This window comes from Hemitrygon akajei, chromosome 1, assembly GCF_048418815.1.
Source record: "Hemitrygon akajei chromosome 1, sHemAka1.3, whole genome shotgun sequence".
NCBI classification, from domain to species: domain Eukaryota; kingdom Metazoa; phylum Chordata; class Chondrichthyes; order Myliobatiformes; family Dasyatidae; genus Hemitrygon; species Hemitrygon akajei.
Genome location: NC_133124.1, coordinates 56,732,345 through 56,747,299, shown reverse-complemented (window position 1 = coordinate 56,747,299; position 14,955 = coordinate 56,732,345). Strand labels below are relative to the sequence as shown.

Here is a 14,955-nt window from a genome sequence, read left to right as displayed (position 1 = left end):
GGCTACAAGACCTGCACAAAACCACATAATTACAACATATAGTTACAACAGTGCAACCAATAGCATAATTGATAAAAAAAAAACAGACTATGGGTGCAGTAAAAATAGTCCAAAGATGTTAAAGGACTGTAAGTTCAAAAGAAGTCACCACGGTTTCCACAAGTCCCTAGGGTCCCGACAGACTTGCCATCCCACGCCGGCAGCAGAAGGGAACACCCCCGCTATGGACTTCCACGGCGCCGCCTGACTCAGCCTCGCAGACACAGCACACAATGAAAGCTGCGTCGAACCCAGCCTCACAGACGCAGCACACACCGAAAGCGACCTGACCGCAGCGGACTCCGAGTCCGTCGAACCTCCGAGCCGACAACCATCCCCTCCAGCACAGCTTCTCCGAGCACCATCCTCTGCCAAGCATATTAAGATATTTGATCAGTTTCAATGAGATTCCCCTCATTCTACTGAATTCCAGAGAGTCCAGGACCAGAGCTATCTATCGGTTCTCATATGGTAACCCTTCCATTCCCAGAATAATTCTTGAAAACCTCCTCTAAACCCTCTCCAATGTCAGCACATCTTTTTGTAGATACAGAGCCCAAAAGTGCTCACAATACCCCAAGTGAGGCCTTACCATTGTCTTATAAAGCCTCAATATTACATCCAAAATGCTGGAGGAACTCAGCAGGCCAGGTATTATCTATGGAAAAGAGTACAGTTGATGTTGCAAGCCGAAACCCTTTGGCAGGACTTGTATTAAGTGTCAGTCTTGCTGAAGGGTTTTGGTCTGAAGCATTGACTGTACTCTTTTCCATAGATAATACCTGGCCTGCTGAGTTCCTCCAGTATTTTGTGTGTGTTACTTGGATTTCCAGCATCTACAGATTGTCTCTTGTTCAATATTACTACCGACTTAACCTGTAAAATAACCTTTAGGGAATCCTGCACAAGGACTCCCAAGTCCCTTTGCACCTCAGATTTTTGAACATAGAACAGAAATACAGTCCCATACAGGCCCTTCAGCACACATTGTTGGGCCAACCTACAGAAACCTACTCCACCATCAATCTAACCCTTCTCTGAAGACTGAAGATCAGTGTTCTGGAAAGTAACCAAAACTTTCTTTGTCCTCTCTAGATTAGAGAAACATTCACCCTTTGCAAATGTTGTCAGCTCCAACACAATTCCACCACCAGGTACAACTGTCCTCTCTCACCTTTCTGTATTTCAAAGTGACAGTACCCTTCATTTCTCCCCTGATCACTCTTCCATTCTGAAACACATCGTACAGCACCTTCTCATACACCTGCTGGAAATGCAATTTCATCTGACCTTTCAACTCTTTCCAACTCTCCTTCCAGAAACACGAGCTGTCTTTCAAAGTGATGCAGAAATTCACCAGTACACTGCACTTAGTGTTTATGAAGTGATCTGTCCTGCATTGGTGAAACCAAACACCAATTTGGCAATTGCTTTATGGAGCAATAGCATTCAGTCTGCAGGAGTAACCCAGAATATTCTTTGGCCTACACTTGAATTTCCCATACCACCCTGATCTGTGGCTCTTGCACCATTACAATGAGGCTTTGAGGAACAAACTCTCTCTTCTCTCTGGGTACAATGCAGCCTTCCATATGCAATACCAATTTCTCCAATTTTAGTTAACTCATGTTCCTTGCATCAGAACTGCCCATCTACTGTGAATCATCCATCTGAGATGTTGTCAGTTTTTTCTCTCTTCATTGGTATATCTGGGCTGTTAGACATGTCCCACATCCTTGCTTTTAGCAACATGCAACAGACAATGAAGGAATGTTATCATCTGTCCACTCCATTAAAACATTTGTCCTGGTCTTACCCAATCACAGATATTGCCTTAGTCCCATCAAGCCCTCCTACTACCTCTACTGCAATTTTAAGACACCATTTTTCTGAATTTCTCCTTAATATTTGCATTAACTCAGAAGGTGATTCAATGGACTCAATTGGCCACAGCAAAGTTCTCGATGTAGATCATTTTACACACATTTGCTGGAAAAATTATTTGATCTCTGCAATATTCCCATCTCCTTGATGAAGGGGAATGCTAGGGTGGCTCTAGAATTGTGTACATTGAAGTTCTGACCTTCACAAAATGTCAGCTTTCAACATATTCAATAACTATATGTATACAGAAGGTTATGAAAAACAAGAATATTATTGCATTCAGTTCTTCATCTCCCCAGTTAAACCATTGGTCCTTGTCATGAAAATGGTGATAATCATTTGAACTAAAGGTTGTAATGAATATAAAATTCAGATTAGTAGAAAGAAATGAATTTGGAATTGTAGAAACCTACAGCACAGAAAGAGGCTCTTTCAGCCCACCTTATCAATGCCTATCGATACCACTCCCATTTCCCTGCATTAGGCACATATCCCTCTACATCTTCCCTACCAAAATATGTTTGTACATGTCCAAATGCTTTTTAAACTCTATTATTGCATTTGCTTCCACTGCCTCATCTGGCAGCTCATTCCTCTATGTCAAAAACTTCCCCTTCAAGTCTTTACATTTCCTTTCTAATAATGATTCTTCATGCCCAAATGTACTGAGCCATGAAGATATTGAACTACTTGTGCCTCAATAGGAAGACAAACCTATCTGAGAGCCAATACCACTTGTACCTGAGGTGCACACTACTTCAAGACTGTATGAATAGGGCCAGATATGAACGGATAAAATTATTGTTTTGCAGTAATCTGAGCTGTGATCATTAGCCTAACCCAATCCATTAGCTGCTGGTTCGCTGTAATTTTCTTTTGGTGTCTTGTTCTGCAGTTGGTATCTATCATTCCCCTCAAAATGCCGGGTTTACAAAACACTGACAATCTTTTACTTTATTACTGACCTGGTTTGGTCAGCAATATTATGAAAGATGCTCTTCTTCATCTTGCAAGCTAATTCAGCTCTAAGTGATTGTAACAAGCCTTACACTCATCTAATTGTTCTGCTGGGTAGCTGTTGTAAGGCAAAGATGAAAATTACTTTCAAATTGTAATGAGACGGCTTGAAGACAGCAAAAACAAGGTACAGTGTAAATTGTTAAGAGCACTAACTTTGACATGTTGCAGAACCTTGCTGTGCTTCCAAGTGTGCGGTAATTCACTGCAGGAACTAATCTCTGCATATGCTTTTATTTCTATTCCTTCTTCATCTGTGCACTGAGGCAGAGGACATGGCGCTCGCATTTTATCTCATGCAACAGGATGTTCAGATCCAAGTCAGTTAGGCAGGGGAGCATGCCCCTGTGGTGTCTTCTTTGTAACTACCTCAGCACAGAGAATACACTTGTGTTAAAGTGGAGTGTGCCCTTTCGAGGCCGGAGCCCTGTCATTAATTAGCAGGAATGATCAGCTGGAGTCCACCTTTGAGCCTTTAATGATTGCAGCTTATACAATAACAACTTTAAGGCAGGAATGTATACTAAAAATGTGCTGATATTTTCACCAGGATTATAAACGAATATTACACCAGACTTTCAATAGCAGTAGCTAGCTTTAATACAAAGGTTTACCACTTTGTTTAACTTCAGAAATTTAACTAAGGTTGTGATAACTAGGAATTTGGAACAGCGCACAATGATTGCCCAGAATTCTGGAAGGAAAATTGTATCTGTCAAATTTTAAGGTTGTTTTATAAATGTTTAGCCAGCTTGATGGAGAAAAGAAAGTTAGCAACATAGTAGATGTCTTTCGGAAAATGCTACACAAAAAAAATGTTACCACATGTTAGTGCAGAAAAGATGGGAGATAGTGTATGCTTTGGACTGAGGGTCAACAAGTGAACCAAAACAAACAAATAGTTGATTCTGGATAGCCCTAGTTATCAGGTTTCCATGGATGACAAGTTTGGTGGGAAAATGAACTACAGGGAAAGCACAGGAATGATGAAAGTTGACACTTGCCCAAAACAAAAAAAAAGTAAGTTTTCAAAACCAAAACGTACCAAATTGCCTATAATGTTGTATTATCCACTAATGCTTGCCTCCCTGTCATATAGATCCAACACAGTGACTACAGCATGGCTGGCTGATGGTCAATCTCTCAGTATCTCATTTGCTCCCTAAAATGCTGGTAGTACAAAGCACCAACAAAGCTGCTTTATTAACATGGAGCTCACAGAGTCAGGCAAAATCTCTTATTGTAGTTTTCTTCCACAGAGGCTACCCTTGCCACTTTCTACACTGAGGCACTCTTGCAGCCCAGATCATAGTTAAGCGCACAATACGGGCACCACGGTTGCATAGCAGTTGCACAATGCGATTACAGCTCAAGGCATTCTGGAGTTCGGAGTTCCACTCCAGCACCGTTCTGTAAGACATCTTCGTACTTCCTCCCCGTGCAAGTTTCCCCCACGTGCTCCAGTTTCCTCCTACAGTGCAAAGATGGATCAGGTAAGTTAATTAGTCTTTGTAAGTTGTCCTGTGATTGGGTTTAGGTTAAATCAGAGTTATCGGAGGTTGCTGGGGGCCTGGCTTGAAGGGCTGGAAGGTCCAACTCTGCACAGTATCACTAAATAAAAATTTAAATCCTTAACAGAAGCAAGAGAAAATCTGTAGATGCTGGAAATCCAAGCAACACACAAAAAGTGCTGGAGGAACTCACAGGCCAGGCAGCATCTATGGAAAAAAGTACAGTCAAACTTTCGGGCCGAGACCCTTCAGCAAGACTGGAGAGAAAAAAAAAAAATGAGTAGATTTAAAAGTAGGGGAAGGGGGAGAGAAACACCAGGTGATAGCTGAAACTTGAGTTCTGGATACCCTCACCATTGGAAACATCCTCCTCACATCTACCCTATCTGGTTCCTTCAACATTCAGTAGGTTTCAGTGAGATCCCCCACATTTTTTAAAATACCATTGAGTACAGGCCCAAAACTGCCAAATGGTCTTCATATGTTAACCCCTTCATTCTCACAGAATCATCCTCATGAACCTCCTCTAAAGTGTCTCCGATGATAATACATCCTTTCTGAGATAGGGGCCCAAAACTGTTGACAATACTCCAAGTGCGGCCTGACTAGCGTCTTACAAAGGCTATCTTCTTGCTTTTATATTCTATTCCCTTAAAATAAATGCCATTATTGCATTTACCTTCTTTACCACAGACTCAACCTGGGAGTCTTGCACAAGGATTCCTAAGTCCCTCTGCACTTCTGATGTTTGAACCTTCCCCTCATTTAGGTAATAGTCTGGACTATCGTTCATTTTATCAACATACATTATCAAACATTTCCCAACACTGTATTCCATTTGCCACTTCTTTGCCCATTCTTCCAATTTGTCTAAGTCCTGCTGCAATCGCATTGCTTCCTCAGCACTACCTACCCCTCCACCTTTCTTCATATTATCCGTAAGCTTTGCCACAAAGCCATCAATTCCATTATCTAAATCATTGACAAACAATGTGAAAAGTAGCAGGTCCAATACTGACCCCTGAGGAACACCACGAGTCACTGGCAGCCAACCAGAAAAGGTCCTTATTATTCCCACTCACTGCTTCCTGCCTGTCAGCCATTCCACTATCCATGCCTGTATCTTTCCTGTAATGCTATAGTAGTTTATCTTGTTAAGCAGCTTGATGTGTGGCACCTTATCAAATGCCTTCTGAAATACCAACTAAATGATAGGCACTGCCTTTCTATTGTCCACCCTGCTTGTTACTTCCTTGAAGAAATCTAACAGATTTGTCAGGCAAGATTTCCCTTTACAGGAACCGTGCTGACTTTGACTTATGTAACTCTCGGTTCGGCTAGCGGCTTAATCTAGGGGAAGACAGCCCTCGGCCCAGCCAAACTTAAGAAATCTTGTTTGTGTGGATGCTGCATGATGTGTCCCCTGTTACAAATCAGTACCACGAAATAACAAACAGTACACTATATGCGATAAAACAATTGAGCTTTATAATTCTTAATTTGACTATATGGTTGGTTTAAAAAAAAAGAGAAAAGGGTCCATTCTCATGAAACAGTCCAATGCACAACGTTGGAGCTCACAGTTCAGTCCACTGGCTTCCCGTCGACCTCCACCGAGCGTAGCCAACCTGCGGACCCTTGCTCCAAGTCCACTCCATCAGGCGGTCTACCAGCTCTCTCCATTCACGTCTTCTTTCCTCACTTCTTCCAGCAAAATCCCTGCTCCCAGACCGACAAGAAAGAACAACATCCCTCTCATTGGATAGCCCACATTCCAAACCCTGTTATCTCTAGTCATAACCCAAATTTTGCTGCTACAGAGAAACCATTACATTAGCAGTGAAACCTTACAGCACACTACACTTACCATTAGTCTCCAAGTTCTTGAAACCTCATCCTTAATAATAGACTCCAACACTTCCCCAACCACTGAGGTTAGGCTAACTGGCCTATAATTCCCTTTCTTTTGCCTTCCTCCCTTCTTAAAGAGTGGAGGGGCATTTGCAATCTTCCAGTCCTCTGGGACCATGCCAGAATCAAGTGATTCTTGAAAGACCATGACAAAACATCCGTTATCCCTTCAGCAACCTCTCTCAGGACTCTGGGATGTAGTCCATCTGGTCCAGGTGACTTATCCACCTCAAGACCTTTCAGTTTGCCTAGCACTTTTTCCTTTGTAATAGCAATGGCACTCACTCCTGCTCCCTCACACTCACGGCCATTTGGCACACTGCTAGTGTCTTCCACAGAGAAGACTGATGCAAAGTACCCATTAAGTTCATCTGCCATTTCTTTGTCCAGCATTAGTACCTCACCAGCATCATTTTCCAGTGGTCCAATATCAACTCTCACCTCCCTTTTATTCTATATAACTAAAAAATCTTTTAGTATCCTGCTTACATTATTGGCTAGTCTGCCTTCATATTTCATCTTTTCCCTTCTTATCACTTTTTAAGTTGCCTTTTGTTGTATTTTAAAAGTTTCCTAATCATCCAACTTCCTATTCACTTTTGCTTCTTTATATGCCCTTTCCTTGGCTTTTATGCAGTCTGTAACTTCCCTGGTCAGCCACAGTTGCCTTCCCCTGCCATTTGAGAACTTCTTCCTCTGTGGGACATATCTAATCTGCGCCTTGTGAACTATTCCCAGAAACTTCAGCCATCGCTGCTCTGCCGTCATCCCCGTCAGTCTTCTCCTCCAATCCACCTGGGGAAGCTCCTCTCTCATGCCTCTGTAATTCCCTTTATCCCATTGCAAAACTGATACATGTGAGTTATGCTTCTCCCTTTCAGTATGAATTCAATTATATTATGATCACTGCTCCTAAGGGTTCCTTTACATGAAGCTCCCTAATAAAATCTGGGTTACTACACAACACCCAATCTAAGATAGCCTTTCCCCAAGTAGGCTCAAGCACAAGCTGCTCTAAAAAGCCATCTCATAGGAAGTCAACAAATTCCCTCTCTCGTGATCCAGCAGCAGGCCGATCTTCCCAGTCCCCTTGTACTGCACACTGAAATCCCCCATTACAGTTGTGTCAGTGCCCTTATTATGTGCCTTTTCTAGCTCCCTTTGCAATCTCAGCCCTACATTTTGGCTACTATATGGAGGGCTATATATGACTCCCAAAATGCTTTTTACACCCTTGCAATTTCTTAACTCCACCCACAAAGACTGAACATTCTCTGATCCTATGTCACTTCTTTCTAAAGATGTAATTCCATCCGTTACCAACAGAGCCACCCCACTACCTATGCCTTCCTTTCAATACAAAGTATATCCTTTGATGTTAAGCTCCCAACTATGGCTTTCTTTCAGCCATGACTCAGTGCTGCCCACAACGTCATACCAACCAATCTCCAATTGCTCCACAAGTCCATCCACCTTATTCCAAATGCTAAGCGCATTTAAGTACAGCACCTTAAATCCTTTTTAAGTACAGCACCTTCATCTTTTGAAGTTTGGCTCTGTAGTACAATTTAATTCTTTATTCTGTCTGCATTTGTACCCAATTATTGGCTTGTCCTTCCTTACATTCATGTTACACCCATCATCTACTTGCAAACCTGCTGGCTCATCCTCAGCTCCATCACACTGGTTCCCATCCCCCTGCTATATTAATTTAAACCACTCCCAAAAGCTCTAGTAAAACTTCCCACAAGAATATTGGTCCCCCTCAGATTCAAGTGCAACCCATCCCTTTTGTACAGGTCCACCTGTCCCAGAAGAAGTCCCAATTATCCAGAAATCTGAATCCCTGCCTCCTGCTCCAATTCTTCAGCGACACATTTATCTGTCATTTTATTCTATTCCTGTCCTCATTGCTGCATGGCACAGGTAGAAATCCTGAGATTACTACCTTTGAGGTTCTACTTCTCAGCTTCCTTCCTAACTCCCTGGATTCTTTTTTCAGGACCGCCTCGCCTTTTCTTCCTATGTCAATGGTGCCAATATGTAGCACAACTTCTGGCTGCTCACCCTCCCTTTTCAGGATATTGTGGACGCTTCCAGAAACATCTCAAACCCTGGGAGGCAAACTAGCATCCAAGTTTCCTTTCCTCGTTCAAAGAATTACCTAGTTATCTCCCTGACTACAGAGTCCCCTATAACTATTGCCATCCTCTTCAGTTCTTGTCCAGACTCAGTGCCAGAGGCATGGCCACTGTTGCTTCCCCCAGGTAAGTTATCTCCCCAAACAGTACTCAAAATGGAGTACTTATTGTTGAGGGGGAGAGCTATGGTGTGCTTTCCACTATTTGACGTTCTCCACTCCCTCTCCTGACAGTCACTCAGTTATCGGTCTCCTGTTGCTTTGAGGTGACTACCTCCCTGCCTATCACCTCTTCCCTTTCCCTAACAAGTTGAAGGGCATCCAGCTGCAGCTCCAGTTCCCTGACTCGGTCTCTAAGGAGCTGCATCTCGATGCACCTGGCACTGATGTAGTCATCGGGAGGGTGGGAGGCTCCTGGAAATCCCACATCTGACACCCAGAGCAGAACACTGGCTCTGTCTCTATCCTCTCCAGAGTTAAATAAGAATTAAGGAATGAACTTAACCTAGCCTCTGCCTGTTCTTGCCAAAGTCTTGTTGAACCAAATCCTTACTACTCTGACTCAAGTCTATTCCAACAATGTCTGCTCCCACGATGGCCACTCCGCTAGGCAGTTTTATAGAGACTGGGTTTTTAAAAGCTCTTTGTCAGACCTGCGTGGGAATGCTTCTGTTCTGTCTGTGCAGTAATCCAATCAATACAGTGGTGACATGTGGAATGGGGGATGTGGCCACATTGATAGACTGAGGGACTGTGGTGGCATGTGAAAGGGCACATGGCAGTAATAATAAAAGAGGTAGCCACCTACTGCAGTAATGGTTAAGTGGTGTTCAAAATGGCATGCCGAGCAGCAATGTCTCTGTGGGGAAGAGTCCATAGGGAATGAGGTCTCTGAAGCAGTGAGGTAGTGATAGTGGTGGGATTGAGGGCTCTGGGAGGAGGGGTCAGAGATGGATGAGGGAGTGATGTCTCTTGTAGCTGTGGATCCACAGGGGCAGGCGTTGAAATAAGAACTCTGGGGGCCTGCGGGGGTGGATGTAGGAGAGCAGTCTTTGAGGCGAGGTCCACAGGGACTGCTGTGGGAGTAAATGCAGTTCGCTACGGGAGGAATTCTGGACATAGATGGTCTAACAAGGGAGTGAAGACCTGTCCAATCAAATATTCAGAGGCCTGTGCAACTTTCTTTTCATTATTTGAAAGAATGAGAAGCATTGAGCTTGTATAAAGGAAATGTCCAGTCTCTGCTGAACTGGGTATACTTCTCAGCAGAGGCAGACAAGGCCAACATGAACTCTACACTCAATGCTTGCAAGTGGAACGTAGCACACTCCCCATTCTGAAAAGATGGTCAGGGTAGGCACAACCTACATGATTTTTTTCTATGTGCTGCCCAACTGTCTATACACATTATTTATATTGACTATTCTAAAAATGAAGGGAAAAGGTGGATGTTTATGAGTGAGTGAATGGTGCGTGCGTGTTGCTACTAAGAGTACAGATGCCGCCTGACGAGTTAAGTTTCTCCAGCAATTTCACAATTTCACTCTGCCCCAGATTCCAGTATCTGCATTCTCTTGTGTCCCTATATTGTATATTGAGTGTGTTACTGGGCTGAAGTGTGCTGATGGATCACCATTGACTCCACAGAGAACCATGGGTTAGTTGCAGTGCAAATGGTAGCACGTCGCAGACTTCACTACTATGCTCTGCAGTATGAAGGTCACAAACACCCCAGGGATCATATCAACCATGTATCTGGTTTCCTGCCCTGACACTGAACTCACCACTGAGTCCATAGTTGTTCAGCAAATCACTGAGCCAGGGAGAAGCATATTTCTTACCTGGGTTCTGATCTTCACACTAGCCAAGCTGACGCAGGGCTGATAGGTTCAGAGACCTTCGTTTAAAAGGTGTAATGTTATTTGCATGTTTTCATTTATTTTGAAGCATATTTAGGTCTTTTATTTAACAACAGCTTCATGAGTTTTACATAAATGGATTATTCATAAATTATTTTTAATACTTTCCTCAACACTTCTCAAATGTCTCCAACAGTCAACATTTTGGGCCCTACATGAAGGGTCTCAGCCCAAAGCATCGACTATTTACTCTTTTCCATAGATTCTGCCGGGCCTGCAGAGTTCCTCCAGCATTTTGTGTAGCAGTTTTATAGTACTGTACTGTGGTAGTATTGACACTGCTCTATTTTGTTCTGTGTCTCAATTAAGTACATAATTTCTTATTCAAGCAGTAGTTTATCTTTTTTATACCTTTTTTTAATGATTTCCATGAAGCTTCAGCTAATTGGGGCAGCTGCTTAATTGAGCCAAAATGTACTGCTCTGGATATGTCCCAATTAACTGGAATCCGCTGTAACTGGGTGTGGGACTTTCTAATTCTGTCTGTCTCATTGAAGCTACATAGGGAAAGACAATGGATGAGTTTTTCTGCTATTAGCACATTGTTAAAGACATATTCCCTGCCTCTTAATGCACAGTTCGGAACAGGTCTGTTTTGTAATTTAACCTTCTGGTCAGTTGTATATTGATGGAGTCAACCCCCAACACCATAACAAAAGGGGTATGATATTCTAGGTGTCTAGAGTTTGTACTCAGTCTTCTGGAACAGACACCAGTATTGCATATTGAATATTGAAAGGAGTTCTTCTAGTTGGGATGTGTTGCCACTGTAAATATGTAATTTTATACACTTATCTAACTATATTCCAAATGTTAAAGTTAAGTTGGTGGTTATAGCAAATGAAACGGTAGTTAATAGTTTATTGTTATGTTGATGTTAAAGAAATATAAAACATCATGCCAGGAGAGGAGATTCTCCTGGATTCTCTCTCTCCTGGAGGTTCATTGTGTGAACAAAGGCGTTTATATTTCCTAGTTGCAGATTCTGTGAGGCTGAGATTTAGTCAGTCACAACACACATCACAGAAAGGTTATTGAAATGACACCCATAGGGAGCTGCATGGCTGCAAAAAAAATTAGTGCAGACTTGAGGCTCGCCTGGGCACTGGGTTGTGAGCCAAGATTAGCACCATCTGGCTCCACGTTTAATTGCATGAGTACATCTGAGTCCCATTCAACTCCCGAGTATTTGCAAAGCTGTTGTGATGCCACCTTCATATTTAATGATTGCTGAAATGAGATTTAGAGACTGACTTCTATTTGTGTCATTTCATATCGACTAGATGCCATTGCAAAGATCAAGCATTATGTTAAATATTAAGTCCTCCCAGTAGTGTTGTGACAGCTTTCAATATTAAACTCCTGCATATTCAAGGAGTTAAACACAAGGAAGTATTGGCTTTAAAATACTTTACCCCCTCCCCTTCAATTGAACATAATAGCAAAGCAAATTGATTCCAAAAATACAAAAGGATAGTGAGAAACCTTATTATTCTTGTATTTTATTCTAATGCTTGATTTAAAAGTCATTATGAGGACAAATAGTAGCAATCTGTATGTCCTAAAGGAATCAGGATCATTTTCCCTCTTATCAGTCATTTAATTTGTTTGAACATGCAGTTCCTCCAGGTATCAGAATCTCTACTTCATTCAAGCAAAATAGTGCAGTTTGTGTTTTATTGGATGGCAATAATCTGATGAGAGCTAATGTTCCTTCGCTTTACAATACACAGAGGTAAAATGGAACCAGTCACAAGTCAAAAATGATAAAAGATGGTAATGTTTATTTGCAGATGTGTAATATTATTTGATATGCAGTTGTTCAAATCACCCAATGATATACAAGTGACAATATTGTCTCTCTGATTTATCTATCTGTGAGTCTGATAATTTTGCTGAAATGGTATTTTGATGATGTACAGGAGTTTGAATATTAATTCTAATGTTCTCTTTTAAAAGACAAAACAATGTTCAAAAGTGCAAAAACGCAGATGCTGGAAATCTGAAGTTAAAACCAAAAAAAAGTGCCGGTAACACTCAACAGAGCAGGCAGTACCTATGGAGCAAGAAAAATGTTAATGTTTCAGATCAATGACGCTTCACCAAAATGGTCATGAAGGTTTTGATGAACTTCTGTCACTTCCTCCACAGATGTTGGCTGAACTGATTATCTTCCGTATTTTATATTTTTAGACCAAATATTCCTTGTCACAACAATAAAGAGTCTGTATGTGTGTGTCAGTCTCGTAGAGAAGTCTACTGGTATAATTCAACATAACAACTGGTTGTTAAATTCCCAATCTGAGAATCAAACATCAAACACAGCAAAATCAATCCAACTTCCTTGAAGCCACCGAACTTCTACCAGGTTAGTGTGATTTGTAATATATATATATATATATATATATATAATGCTTTCTAGATAGCATCAAGTTCTTTAAATGAAAGAACCATCAGTAGTACAACCGAATGTCAGTAAGGAGGGCAAACATCAGTGAAACAACAGAGTAAAACTTCTGTATATATGTATGTTTATGTTTATTTATTAAGTGTATTTGGCACAGTGAACTTAAGTATCCTGGATCTAGTTATTTTGATCTCACCTTCAACTTTAGTGTGCTTTGTTTGATAGAAACGTGCCAAAATTCATTTTTAATCAAATGAGCTTTGTAGAAAAGATACCCATTAACTGTGAGGCTTATATTGACAAGTTGCCCTTCCAAACAAATGTCATCGCAAATGGCACATTCACAACTCCACTTACTTCTTCCTTCTTATGTAAAAAATGAAGGAACCAACATGTCCTTACCGTGTTTTCAATAAAATGTGCACTTACCAATCAAGCAGAAAAAAATGTCTAGATAACCTAAAGGCTTTGGTTTTTCTTTTAATGTATTTAATTATTATAGTATAAATTATTTCTATATTTCAGTAACATTTTGCTGTAATTCTTGACTCCAGTGCAGTAATGATTGTTCTGTTCAGAAGGAAGTAATGGTGTCCCAAATATCTGAAGCCTCTTTTTGCTTCTGTATGAGATACCTACTTTCAGAATGTATGACAAATTCAGACTGGAAAATGAAATTGGAGATTATTTAAAGAGATGGTTGATTTAGGTTTCTTTCTAAACAGTTAAGTACTTGTTTAATCACTATCTATTGGATGCTTAAATGCAATCATAGAGGAGGTTCAGTGCTGTCAATTATTGCTGACCACTGTCTGCTTTGTTTTCTTGATATGCAGGGACTGTACTCTGGGAACAGTGTAGAAATCTGTTTTTACTGCTTAATGATTCCAGCCTGGTGAACTACAAAGGTTTATCCATTTTTGTGCCTCATATCTACTTAGATCTGCTTTATTTGTTATGCATGCAAGATTTACATTACCCATTTGTGATCTAACATTAGGTCTCAAACCAGAGTGATTTGAAGAGTTGAAACTTTTCCAGTTATGCTTTTGCAGTTCGATGTTGAGTTCATACCCTTCTTGTAATTGTCCTTTCCTAATTGTTTGATAGGCAGCAGCTCCACATAGAGCCATCAACCAACTGTAAGTAAGCTTTTTCCTGGCTTCTGTCCCTCATGCATTGCAACTATCAGGTCAGGATCAAGCCAGAGATCAGAATCCTGTAAATCTAACCCTTTGCCCACCACTTGACTCATGCAGCACTGAGTCCACATGTGCAGAATACCTTGAGCTGACAGCCAATATGCACTTTGCAGATAACTGGATATTTTCCCCTTTAGTTTACTCAGTCTTAAAAATTATGATTAATCTCCAGCATGTAAAGGGCATTTTTATTTATATTGATTGTTTTATTAAAATATTAAACAGCACATATAAAAAAAATTCAAAGGCCATTGCTATTTAGGAGCAGACACCAGCATCCAAGACCTAAAGAGAAGTTAGTTCTTGGAGCCTGCTCTACCTTGTGCTTTGTGACCAAATTTGCAGATGATACAAAGATAGGTTGGGAGGCAGTGTTGAGAAAGCATGGAGTTGGTGGAAGAACTTGGACAGATTAGGAAATTGAGCAAACAATTGGCTGGCAGAATAAATGCCATGTAGGAAAGTGTTTGGTCATGCACTTTGGCAGAAGGAACAAAGGTGTAGATGATTTTCTGAATGGGAGTGAATCAGAATTAAAGGTGCAAAGAGATCTGGGAGTTTTAGTGCAGGATTGCCTAAAGCTTAGCTATCAGGTTGAGTCAGCAGGAAGGAAGGCAAATGCAATATTAGCATTCACTTCAAGAGAACTAGAAAAGCAAGGGTATAATACTGAGACTTAATAGGGCATTTGGAGTATTATTAGCAGTTTTGGGCCCCTAATATAAGGAAGAATGGATGTAATAGAGAGATTCTAGGACTAGAGCACAGCCTCAGAATACACTTAGAAGAGAGATAAAGAGGAATTTCTTTAACCACTTTAAAAATACCGAATGACTTGGCCTCCACCATCATCAGTGGCAATGAATTCCACAAATATGTTGGTTAAAGAAATTCCTTTAATGTGGTTAAAGGAGGTTAAAGAAAT

The 14,955-nt window shown here is 41.1% G+C and overlaps 1 long non-coding RNA gene across 1 annotated transcript in view; it reads left to right on the top strand.

The window, feature by feature from the left end:
- Positions 1–14,252, top strand: part of LOC140731094 (uncharacterized) — a 39,133-nt gene extending 24,881 nt beyond the window's left edge. Inside the window, exons 2-3 of the long non-coding RNA XR_012099731.1 lie at positions 12,615–12,789; positions 13,939–14,252. This is a non-coding gene — a long non-coding RNA (uncharacterized lncRNA). The remainder of the gene's footprint in view (positions 1–12,614; positions 12,790–13,938) is intronic.
- Positions 14,253–14,955: the final 703 nt, after the last annotated feature.